The 13,275-nt window shown below is 38.9% G+C and overlaps 1 protein-coding gene across 1 annotated transcript in view; it reads left to right on the top strand.

Annotated features, from left to right (window-relative positions):
• Positions 1 to 402: 402 nt before the first annotated feature.
• LOC126747662 (disco-interacting protein 2) overlaps positions 403 to 13,275 on the top strand; it is a 149,571-nt gene continuing 136,698 nt past the window's right edge. Inside the window, exons 1-2 of the mRNA XM_050456425.1 lie at positions 403 to 570; positions 5,412 to 5,472. The gene's annotated coding sequence lies outside the window, so the exon portion shown is untranslated. The remainder of the gene's footprint in view (positions 571 to 5,411; positions 5,473 to 13,275) is intronic.

Genomic DNA, 13,275 nt, shown 5'->3' with positions numbered 1-13,275 from the left:
CGTTTTATCCCCCCTTGAATTATTTACGTAACAATTAGATACAAATAAAAAAAATTCTCGTTTGGCCGTTAGTTAGATGGGCCCTTACGTAAAAACGTCGTCGTCGTCGTCTGCATCTCGACGGGTACCGCGCCGCGCCCTCATCGGTACCATTCGGCCTTTGCACCGCGGCACAGCGGTCCACGCAATCATTTGTTTTTTCCTTCGTCGGGTACCACCTCGGAACCGCTTTTCTTGCCCGGCATCGCGCCTTTTTCAACCCACTGGACGTGCCTTCATCTCTCTGCAGCAGCAGCAGCAGCAGCATCATTCGCCTCCTTTGTCCCCCCCGCGCTCTCCCCTTTGGTTCCCTCTCCCTCCCTCCCTCGTGACCAGAGCGGTACCCGACTGACGGTGCGAAGCGTTCGACTCGATCAGTACCGAAGCTTAAGTCCGCGATGCGCGTATTTACTCTTTAAAGATTCTTGTTTTGTTCTGAAACTGTGATTCTGTGCGTGTGATAATCTATAAAATGGTGCTTGTGGTGGTGCTGCTGTGATTGTGTGTGAAGTTTTCGACGGCTGTACTATGGTGGGTTCTCCAAAAAGGGAGGAGGGGCGGTTCGGTTCTCTCGTTTCTTTCGGTCGGTTCTGTTTTTTTGTACTTTGGTACTCCTTGGTTCATTGGAATGTTGTTCTAGAGAAGTCGAGTAGCCTCCAAAACGACCAGAACTGAACCCATTTAACTTTTTAAGAATTAAGTGGAATTTTGTTCTCTAAGGTAGTCCAGGAGTCCCATAAAGTCCAGAATGTTAAAAAAAATGTTGAAATAAGTCCAGGAGCTCCTAAAAGACTAGGAGACCATCCAAAACTTCTAAGAAGTGCAACAAGGAACCTTGATCAGTCAAATTGAGTGGAATTTCGTTCTCAAGAAGTCCAGGAGTCCCTCAAAGTCCAGAGTGCTGAAAAATGTGTCTAAATAAGTCCAGAAGACCCTAAAAGACTCTAACAGGACTTCTCAATCTTCTAAGGACTCCAAGAAGGAACTTGCAGGGTCGAATTAAGTGGAAAATCATTCTGAAGAAGTCCAGGAGTTCCTTGAAGTCCAGAATGCTGAAAAATGTGTTCAGATAAGTCCAGGAGCTTCTCAAGCTTCTAAAGGCTTCAAGAAGGAACTTTAAGGATCAAATTGAGTGAAATTTTGTTCCGAGGAAGTCCACGCGTCCCTTGAAGTCCAGAATGCCGAAAAACGTGTCCCCATAAGTCCAGAAGACCCTAAAAGACTGTAACAGGACTTCTCAATCTTCTAAGGACTCCAAGAAGGAACTTGCAGGGTCGAATTAAGTAGAAAATCATTCTGAAGAAGTCCAGGAGTTCCTTGAAGTCCAGGAAGCTGAAAAACGTGTCCAGATAAGTTCAGGAGACCCTAAAAGCCTATAACAGGACTTCTCAAGCTTCTAAAGGCTTCAAGAAGGAACTTTAAGAGTCAAATTGAATGAAATTTTGTTCAAGACATCCAATATAGACCTTTAAAATTAGAAAAGACTGAAGGAGTATGCCTGTATCTTCCAGGAAGCGTCTCCTAGTTATTTGACCCTCTAAACGCCCTCACTATAGTGTGATTCTACCATAAATCCTTGTAGGGAAGAGTAGATCTACTTTTCCAGGCTCATCTGTTTCTCCTGAAGGAATTCCGGGACGGATAGAGCATTGAGAACCCTTGGAAAGAGCAAATGAATTCCTTAGGATCTTGATGAAGCAGTCATGAGGAAGTAGGGGGTTTTCCGGGAGATTTAAAGGAGATTGAGGTTAAAAATGGAGCAAAGGTCAGGGTTGGAGTCCCCTTGGGATCAGCTGAATGCCTGGAAGAATAAATTTACTCTTCCAGGCACTCCTATCGCGTGGGATCTTCCTGAGGGAAGCACAGAGCAAGGAGAGAAGAGCATACATAGGAAAGGGTTCCTGGGGGATCCAGAAGGCAATAAGAGCTCCCAGGAGGGAACAGAGTGCCTGGAACAAGAGAGATATTACTTCGAATCCTTTAAGGGACTTCTTGGGAAGGGCAGAACGCCTGGAAGAGTAGATTTATTGTTCCAATACATATCCAGAAACAATTGAATGCCTGGAAGAATATATTTACTCTTCCAGACTTTCTGAGCTGTTGGGATCTTCCCGTAGGAAGCACAGGGTTGTGAGAGAGGAGCAAACATATGAAAAGGATCCAAGAGACATTCAAAGCTCCTAGGGAAGAACAGAGTGCCTGTAAGAAGAGAAATATTCCCTAAAATTCTTTCGCAGACATTTTGGGAAGAGCAGAATGCCTGGAAGAGTAGATCTATTCTTCCGGTACATATCCAGAAACAATTGAATGCCTAGAACAATATATTTGCTCTTCCAGGCTTTCTGAGCTGTTAGGATCTTCCTGAGGGAAGCACAGGCTAGTGAGAGAAAGACAAACATATAAAACAGTTTCTGAGGGGTTCAGAAGCCATTCAAAGTTCCTAGGGAAGAACAGAGTGCCTGGAAGAAGCAAAATATTTCCTAGAGTTCTTCCAGAGACATCTTGGGAAAAGGAGAATGCCTGGAAGGAGATAAATATTACCAGAATGCCTGGAAGAAAAGCTTTATTCTTTCGGTAAACTTTCAGATCCTGGAAGAGTGAAAACACGAGGATATTAAAAGAAACCTTGTCGAAATATTACTTAGAATCCTTTGAGGGACTTCTTGGGAAGACCAGAACGCCTGGAAGAGTAGATCTATTCTTCCGGTACATATCCAGAAACAATTGAATGCCTAGAACAATATATTTGCTCTTCCACACTTTCTGAGCTGTTAGGATCTTCCTGTAGGAAGCACAGACTAGTGAGAGAAGAGCAAACATATGAAACAGTTCCTAAAGGATCCAAGAGACATTCAAAGATCCTAGGGAAGAACAGAGTGCCTGTAAGAAGAGAAATATTTCCAAGAATTCTTTCGCAGACATTTTGAGAAGAGGAGAATGCCTGGAAGAGTAGATCTATTCTTCCGGTACGTATCCAGAAACAATTGAATGTCTGGAAGAATGTATTTACTCTTCCAGGCTTTCTGATCCATTGGGATCTTCCTGAGGGAAGCACAGACTAGTGAGAGAAAGACAAACATATAAAACAGTTTCTGAGGGGTTCAGAAGCCATTCAAAGTTCCTAGGGAAGAACAGAGTGCCTGGAAGAAGAGAAATATTCTCTAGAATTCTTCCAGAGAGATCTTGGGAAGAGGAGAATTCCTGGAAGAATATATTTACTCTTCCAGGCTTTCTGAGCTGTTAGGATCTTCCTGAGGGAAGCACAGACTAGTTGAGAGAAGAGCAAACATATAAAACAGTTTCTGAGGGGTTCAGAAGACATTCAAAGTTTTTAGGGAAGAACAGAGTGCCTGGAAGAAGAGAAATATTCCCTGGAATTTGCCTGGAAGGAGATAAATTTTACCAGAATGCCTGGAAGAAAAGCTTTATTCTTTCGGTAAACTTCCAGATCCTGGAAGAGTGAAAACACGAGGATATTAAAGGAAAGGTTGCGGAAATATTACTTCCAGTCCTTTCAAGAGACTTCTTGGGAAGAGCAGAAGGCCTGGAAGAATAAATTTACTCTTCCAGGCTTTCTGATCTGTTGGGATCTTCCTGAGGGACGCACAGACTACTGAGAGAAGAGCAAACACATGAAACAGTTCCTAAAGGATCCAAGAGACATTCAAAGCTCCTAGGGAAGAACAGAGTGCCTGTAAGAAGAGAAATATTCCCTGGAATTCTTTCGCAGACATTTTGGGAAGAGCAGAATGCCTGGAAGAGTAGATCTATTCCTCCGGTACATATCCAGAAACAATTGAATGCCTGGAAGAATATATTTACTCTTCCAGACTTTCTGAGCTGTTAGGATCTTCCTGAGGGAAGCACAGACTAGTGAGAGAAAGACAAACATATAAAACAGTTTCTGAGGGGTTCAGAAGCCATTCAAAGCTCCTAGAGAAGAACAGAGTGCCTTGAAGAAGAGAAATATTCCCTAGAATTCTTCCAGAGACATCTTGGGAAGAGGAGAATTCCTGGAAGAATATATTTACTCTTCCAGGCTTTCTGAGCTGTTAGGATCTTCCTGAGGGAAGCACAGACTAGTGAGAGAAAGACAAACATATAAAACAGTGTCTGAGGGGTTCAGAAGCCATTCAAAGTTCCTAGGGAAGAACAGAGTGCCTGGAAGAAGAGAAATATTCCCTGGAATTTGCCTGGAAGGAGATAAATTTTACCAGAATGCCTGGAAGAAAAGCTTTATTCTTTCGGTAAACTTCCAGATCCTGGAAGAGTGAAAACATGAGGTTATTAAAGTAAACCTTGTCGAAATATTACTTCCAGTCCTTTCAAGAGACTTCTTGGGAAGAGCAGAAGGCCTGGAAGAATAAATTTACTCTTCCAGGCTTTCTGATCTATTGGGATCTTCCTGAGGGAAGCACAGACTACTGAGAGAAGAGCAAACACATGAAACAGTTCCTAAAGGATCCAAGAGACATTCAAAGCTCCTAGGGAAGAACAGAGTGCCTGGAAGAAGAGAAATATTCCCTGGAATTCTTCCAGACACATCTTGGGAAGAGGAGAATGCCTGGAAGAAAAGCTTTATTCTTTCGGTAAACTTCCAGATCCGGAAAGAGTAAAAACACGAGGATATTAAAGGAAACCTTGTCGAAATATTAGTTCGAATCCTTTAAGAGACTCCTTGGGAAGAACAGAATGCCTGGAAGAGTAGATCTATTCTTCCGATACATATCCAGAAACAATTGAATGCCTGGAAGAATATATTTACTCTTCCAGACTTTCTGAGCTATTGGGATCTTCCTGTGGGAAGCACAGTGTAGTGAGAGAAGAGCAAACATGTAAAAGGATTTTTGGGGGATTCAGAAGACATTAACAGGTCGCAAAGGAGAACAGAGTGTCTGGAAAAAGATAAAGATTATTTAGAATCCCTTAAGGGAATTCTCAGGAAAAGCAGATTGCCTGGACAAGTAAATTTATTCTTCCAGGCACGCCTATCTGTTGGGCTCTTCCTGCAAGAAAAGCAATTTCTATAGGAAGTTTCCTAGTGAGGTTAAATGCTTCCAGAAGGAACCAGAGTGCCTGGAAGAAAAGCTTTATTCTTCCATATCCTGGAGGAGTCAAAACACGTGGATATTAAAGGACACCAGGTCGAAAACAGTGTTTTATTATGGGTCTATGCGATAACGTTTTCTATTGAACCAAGGGCCCCTCCTTAAAATACCAATCAGTGAACGAATGATCGATCGAAACGAGAGCTTACATCACTTACATCATCGATTACCTAAAATTTTGTCGATCGTGAATCGCCCCGATGTGTGTCGAAATCACCGTAGTACAGCCACAAATAATCTAAAAAGTGTTTTTTCTTTCTTTAGCAGTTACTCATTAGTGCGTTAAACTTCTTGGATTAAATATGCCTTAAAAGATGGTGTGGTGGTAAGTTAATAATGGTGGCAATCTGAACATGGTGTTAAGGTTATGTTGGATGGGAAAACGTGACCCTAAAGGACCCCCCTAGGGGCTCGAATAAGTGTTTTTACTCACTCAAACAAAGACATTATAAATGATAGGAAGAAGGGTAAGGGGGGGCGATTTATTTCCTTAAATCGAGCCGTAGGTGTTTATCGGGAATTGCGACCGCTAACCGGTATGCAAATGCTCATATTACATTATCGCGTTAATGTATCGCTTATTATAATTTAGTTGCGAGTGCCGGTTATTGTCTTACGGCCTATAATTGGGCTTATAGGGGGCGATTAAAGAATTTCTTACAAGGACAACGGATTTGCACATTCCTTGGATACTGTTACGGATAAATCGCGGATTTTTAACCGGTTCGTTGGGAACAGTTTTATGAGTAATATGCTTTTTGTTTCACGGGAATATTCCCAGTAGTTTTTGAGATTAGGGACTTTAAAGTATGACCCACAGGTCCGAGGTTCTCTATTGGACACCACTGTATAAAAAGCTGGATATTTCCAAAACTATTGCTTCAATCAATTTGGGTGTTTAAAGACATTGGTTCAGAACATTCTTCTGAATACTAGGCTTTTTGTTTCTTGAGAATATTCCCAGTAGATCTTGATATTTTGGACTTTAAAGTCAGACCTTGAAGTCCAAGCCTTTTTATTGGACTCCACTACATAAAAAGCCAGATATTTCCAAAACTATTGCTTGAATCAATTTGGGTGCTTAAGGGCATTGGTTTAGAATATTCTTCTGAATATTACGATTTTTGTTTCTTGAGAATATTCCTTGTAGATTTTGAGATTTCAGGCTTTAAAGTCAAACCTCGAAGTCCGAGTCTTTTCTTTGGACTCCACTACATAAAAAGCCGGATATTTCCAAAACTATTCCTTGAATCGATTTGGGTGTTTAAGGTCATTGGTTCAGAATATTCTTCTAAATATTATGCTTTTTGTTTCTTGAGATTATTCCCAGTAGATTTTGAGATATCGAGCTTTAAATTCAAACCTCGAAGTCCAAGTCTTTTCTTTGAACTTCACTACATAAAAAGCCGGATATTTCCAAAACTATTCCTTGAATCGATTTGGGTGTTCAAGGACATTGGTTCAGAGTATTCAACTGAATATTACGCTTTTTGTTTCTTGAGAATATTCCCAGTAGATCTTGATATTTTGGACTTTAAAGTCAGACCTTGAAGTCCAAATTTTTTCAGTGGACTCCTTTACATAAAAAGCCGGATATTTCCAAAGCTATTGCTTGAATCAATTCGGGTGTTTAAGGACATTGGTTCAGAATATTCTTCTAAATATTACGCTTTTTATTTATTGAGAATATTCCCAGTAGATCTTGAGATTTCGGACTTTAAAGTTAGACCTCGAAGTCCAAGTCTTTTCATTGAACTCCACTACACAAAAAGCCGGATATTTCCAAAACTATTGCTTGAATCGATTTGGGTGTTTAAGGAGATTGGTTCAGAATATTCTTCTGAATATTACGCTTTTTATTTCTTGAGAATATTCCCAGTAGACTTTGAGATTTCGGGCTTTAAAGTCGGACCTGGCAGTCCAAGTCTTTTCAGTGGACTCCACTACATAAAATGCCGGATATTTCCAAAACTATTACTTGAATCGATTTGGGTGTTTAATGACATTGGTACAGAATATTCATCTGAATATTACGCTTTTTGTTTCTTGAGAATATTCCTAGTAGATTTTGAGATTTCGAGCTTTAAAGTCAAACCTCGAAGTCCAAGTCTTTTTATTGGACTCCACTACATAAAAAGCTGGATATTTCCAGAACTATTGCTTGAATCAATTCGGGTGTTTAAGGACATTGGTTCAGAATATTCTTCTGAATATTACGCTTTTTGTTTCTTGAGAATATTCCCAGTAGACTTTGAGATTTCGGGCTTTAAAGTCGGACCTGGCAGTCCAAGTCTTTTCAGTGGACTCCACTACATAAAATGCCGGATATTTCCAAAACTATTACTTGAATCGATTTGGGTGTTTAAGGACATTGGTACAGAATATTCAACTGAATATTACACTTTTTGTTTCTTGAGAATATTCCCAGTAGATTTTGAGATATTGAGCTTTAAAGTCAAACCTCGAAGTCCAAGTCTTTTTATTGGACTCCACTACATAAAAAGCTGGATATTTCCAGAACTATTGCTTGAATCAATTCGGGTGTTTAAGGACATTGGTACAGAATATTCTTCTGAATATTACGCTTTTTGTTTCTTGAGAATATTCCCGGTAGACTTTGAGATTTCGGACTTTAAGTCAAACCTCGAAGTCCAAGTCTCCACTACATAAAAAGCCAGATATTTCCAAAACTATTGCTTCAATCAATTTGGGTGTTTAAGGACATTGGTTCAGAATATTCTTCTAAATATTACGCTTTTTATTTATTGAGAATATTCCCAGTAGATCTTGAGATTTCGGACTTTAAAGTTAGACCTCGAAGTCCAAGTCTTTTCATTGGACTCCACTACACAAAAAGCCGGATATTTCCAAAACTATTGCTTGAATCGATTTGGGTGTTTAAGGAGATTGGTTCAGAATATTCTTCTGAATATTACGCTTTTTATTTCTTGAGAATATTCCCAGTAGACTTTGAGATTTCGGGCTTTAAAGTCGGACCTGGCAGTCCAAGTCTTTTCAGTGGACTCCACTACATAAAATGCCGGATATTTCCAAAACTATTACTTGAATCGATTTGGGTGTTTAATGACATTGGTACAGAATATTCATCTGAATATTACGCTTTTTGTTTCTTGAGAATATTCCTAGTAGATTTTGAGATGTCGAGCTTTAAAGTCAAACCTCGAAGTCCAAGTCTTTTTATTGGACTCCACTACATAAAAAGCTGGATATTTCCAGAACTATTGCTTGAATCAATTCGGGTGTTTAAGGACATTGGTTCAGAATATTCTTCTGAATATTACGCTTTTTGTTTCTTGAGAATATTCCCAGTAGACTTTGAGATTTCGGGCTTTAAACTCAAACCTCGAAGTCCAAGTATTTCTTTGGACTCCACTACATAAAAAGCCGGATATTTTCAAAAATGTTGCTTGAATCAATTTGGATGTTTAAGGACATTGGTTCAGAATATTCAGCTGAATATTACACTTTTTGTTTCTTGAGAATATTTCCAGTAGATTTTGAGATTTCGAGCTTTAAAGTCAAACCTCGAAGTCCAAGTCTTTTCAGTGGACTCCACTACATATAAAGCCGGATATTTCCAAAACTATTGCTTGAATCAATTTGTGTGTTTAAGGACATTGATTCAGAATATTCTTCTGAATATTACGCTTTTTGTTTTATGAGAATATTCCCAGTAGATTTTCAGATTTCGGACTTTAAAGTCAGACCTTGAAGTCCAAATCTTTTCAGTGGACTTCTTTACATATAAAGCCGCATATTTCCAAAACTATTGCTTGAATTAATTTGGGTGTTTAAGGACATTGGTTCAGAATATTCTTTTGAATATTACACTTTTTGTTTCTTGAGAATATTCCCGGTAGACTTTGAGATTTCGGACTTTAAAGTCAAACCTCGAAGTCCAAGTCTTTTCAGTGGACTCCACTACATAAAAAGCCGGATAATTCCAAAACTATTGCTTGAATCAATTTGGGTGTTTAAGGACATTGGTTCAGAATATTCAACTGAATATTACGTTTTTTGTTTCTTGAGAATATTCCCAGTAGATTTTGAGATTTAGAGCTTTAAAGTCAAACCTCGAAGTCCAAGTCTTTTCAGTGGACTCCACTACATATAAAGCCGGATATTTCCAAAACTATTGCTTGAATCAATTTGTGTGTTTAAGGACATTAATTCAGAATATTCTTCTGAATATTACGCTTTTTGTTTTATGAGAATATTCCCAGTAGATTTTGAGATTTCGGACTTTAAAGTCAGACCTTGAAGTCCAAATCTTTTCAGTGGACTCCTTTACATATAAAGCCGCATATTTCCAAAACTATTGCTTGAATCAATTTGGGTGCTTAAGGGCATTGGTTCAGAATATTCAGCTGAATATTACGCTTTTTATTTTTTGAGAATATTCCCAGTAGATTTTAAGATTTCGAGCTTTAAAGTCAAACCTTGAAGTCCAAGTCTTTTCTTTGGACTTCACTACATAAAAAGCCGGATATTTCCAAAACTATTGCTTGAATCAATTTGGGTGTCTAAGGACATTGGTTCAGAATATTCAACTGAGTATTACACTTTTTGTTTCTTGAGAATATTCCCAGTGGATTTTGAGATATCGAGCTTTAAAGTCAAACCTCGAAGTCCTAGTCTTTTCACTGGACTCCACTACATAAAAAGCCGGATATTTCCAAAACTATTACTTTAATCAATATGGGTGTTTAAGGACATTGGTTCAGAATATTGAACTGAATATTACGCTTTTTATTTCTTGAGAATATTCCCAGTAGACTTTGAGATTTCGGGCTTTAAAGTCAAACCTTTTCATTGGACTCAACTGCACAAAAAGCCGGATATTTCAAAAACTCTTACTCGCACATCTTTTCACCTTAGACAAGTATTGTAGAGCCGACTTTTCTGCACACATTGACCCCTGTTTCGCCCAAATATTCCCATCAGTTTTGTAGCTTCTCTCTTCTTTAAACCCATTTAAAAACCGATTGGATCGATTTATTAACACCTCCGTTACATAATAATAATAATAATTACCCCCCTGGGCCTATATAGTGCTGCTACTTGTAAACCAATTTACCGCATTTAACCGAGTCCTTGCCAAACCGTAAACGCTACGCAATCTATCAAAGTCCACCCAACACACACACACACATAAGAAATTATTACACGATGTACAAGCTCTTGAAGTCGATATATTATTTCATCAATCAATCAATCACGGAGTGTTTTTTCATTTTTTTATCACTGTCATATATTCCCTAGAAAACAAGAGAGAGAAAAAAGAGTTTCATTAAACCCGATTCGTTCCAGGTGAACAGTGATGTAGGTTAATTGAACCCGCGTCCTTAAACAACAACGGTTCAGTTTTTCTGTCCAATTGGAGTTTTTAATACACCTTGACTTGACCCTCTCCCGAATGTACGACCATTTTGTAAATCAATTCCACTCCGTAATTCTCGATTTGTCGCTCGATTAAAGCATTATTGGAGTATACGCCATCAGTTATTGTCACTTGTTTTAGGACATTTCATTCCTCGAGGATCACGGCCTTTATTGGGTTGTAACACTTGATCTTTGATCTTGATGGTGATATCATTGTTCTAGGTGCTCTTCGGAGGAGCTTTTCCTTATTTCTGATTGGCTATACAGCTCAGTTAGGTCTTCTAGGCTCCCTCAGAGTTCCCTCCTTGTCTCTTACAGGGAGTTAAAGTCGTTTTTAAAGTTGTCTGTGGTCTCAAGAGGAAACCATAAAGAAATTTCCTCGTCCAGGCTTTTGAGGTAATTTTTAACTACTCACAGGCAATTGAAGTCCTTCCTCATGGTTTCCGAAGTCTTAAGAGGGATTTTCTTGTACTTCCAGGCATTTGAAGTCGTATTTACGATCTTACAGGCAGTTGAAGACGTTGAAGTCATTTCTCATAGTTTCTGGACTATTGAGAAGACTTGGATTGTGTTTTTCAGGCCTTCGAATTCGTTTTGACGATCTGAGAGACAATTGAAGCCATTTCCTGTTTTCTTTGGGCTCTTTAAAGTACTTCCAGGCATTTGAAGTCATATTTGCGATCTTACAGGCAATTCAAGTCATTCCTCTAAGTTTCTCGACTATTGAGAAGACTGCTTGTGTTTTTCAGGCATTTGAAGTCGTTTTGACGATTTGAAAGGCAGTTGAAGTCATTTTTCATGTTCTCTAGGTTCTTTAGAGTACTGTTCTTGTATTTCCAGGTATTTGAAGTCATATTTACGATCTTACAAGTAGTCGAAGTCATTTATCATGTTCTCTAGGCTCTTTAGAGTACTCTTCTTGTACTTCTAGGCATTTGAAGTCATATTTGCGATCTTACAGGCAGTTGAAGTCATTCCTCATAGTTTCTGGACTATTGAGAAGACTTGGATTGTGTTTTCCAGGCATTTGAAGTCATTTTTATGATCTGAGAGAAGATTGAAGTAATTTCTCATGTTCTCTGGGCTCTTGAGGGCACTTTTCTTACACTTCCAGGCATTTGAAGTCATTTTTATGATCTGAGAGGAAGTTAAAGTCCTTTCTCATGTTCTCTGGACTCTTGAGAGAACTCATCTTACACTTCCAGGCATTTGAAGTCATTTTTGCGATCTTACAGGCAGTTGAAGTCATTCCTCATACTGCCTGGACAATTGAGAAAACTTTGCTTATGTTTTACAGGCATTTAAAGTCCCTTTCATGATCTGAGAAGACGTTGAAGTCATTTCACATGTTCTCTGGGCTCTTTAGAGTAATTTTGTTGTATTTCCAGGCTTTTGAAGTAATTTTCTAAGTCTGACAGGCAATTGAAGTCACGGTTCATGTTTTCTGGTATGTTTAGAGTCTTTTTCTTGTACTACTAGACGTTTGAAGCCATTTTTACCACCTGAGAGGAAGTTGAAGTCATTTGCACGATCTTATAGGCAGTTGACTCATTCGTCATACTTTCTGGACTATTGAGAAGACTTTGCTTGTGTTTTTCAGGCATTTGAAGTCATTTTTATGATCTGAGAAGAGGTTGAAGTCATTTCACATGTTCTCTGGGCTCTTGAGAGGACTTTTTTTACACTTCCAGGCATTTGAAGTCATTCCTCATGTTCTCTGGGCTTTTGAGAGGACTTTTCTTACACTTCCAGGCATTTAAAGTCATATTTGCGATCTCACAGGCAATTCAAGTCATTCCTCATAGTTTCTGGACTATTGAGAAGACTTTGCTTGTGTTTTTCAGGCATTTGAAGTCGATTTTACTACCTGAGAGAGATTTCAAGGCTTTTCTCATGTTCTCTGGGCTCTGTAGAGCACTTTTCTTGTACTTCCAGGCATTTGAAGTCATATTGACGATTTTACAGGTTATTCAAGTCATTCCTCATGGTTTATGGGCCATTGAGAAGACTCTGCTTGTGTTTTTCAGGCATTTGAAGTCGTTTTGACGATCTGAAAGGCAGTTGAAGTCATTTCTCATGTTCTCTAGGTTCTTTAGAGTACTGTTCTTGTATTTCCAGGTATTTGAACTCATATTTACGATCTTACAAGTAGTCGAAGTGATTTATCATGTTCTCTGGGCTCTTGAGTCATTTTTAAGTTCTTACAGGCAGTTGAAGGCATTTCTCATGTTTTCTGAGCTCTTTAAAATACCTTTCTTGTATTTTCAGGCATTTGAAGTCTTTTCTACGATCGAAGAGGAATTTGAAGTCATTCCTCATGTTTTCTAGGATCTTCAGAGTACTTTTCTTGTACTTCCAGGCATTTGAAGTCATTCGTCAAGTTTTCTGGGATCTTCAGAGTATTCTTCATGTTCTCTGTGCTTTTGAGAGGACTTTTCTTACAATTCCAGGCATTTGAAGTCATTGTTGCGATCTTACAGGCAGTTGAAGTCATTTATCATGTTCTCTAGGCTCTTTAGAGTACGCTTCTTGTACTTTTCGGCATTTGAAGTCATTTTTACGATCTTACAGGCAGTTGAAGTCATTCCTCTAAGTTTCTGGACTATTGAGATGACTGCTTGTGTTTTTCAGGCATTTAAAGTCATTTCTTATGTTCTTTGGGTCTTTAGAGTACTGTTCTTGTACTTACAGGCATTTGAAGTCCTGTTTACGATCTTACAGGCAG

This window comes from Anthonomus grandis, chromosome 19, assembly GCF_022605725.1.
Source record: "Anthonomus grandis grandis chromosome 19, icAntGran1.3, whole genome shotgun sequence".
NCBI lineage: Eukaryota > Metazoa > Arthropoda > Insecta > Coleoptera > Curculionidae > Anthonomus > Anthonomus grandis.
This window is presented reverse-complemented; position numbering and strand designations above follow the sequence as displayed.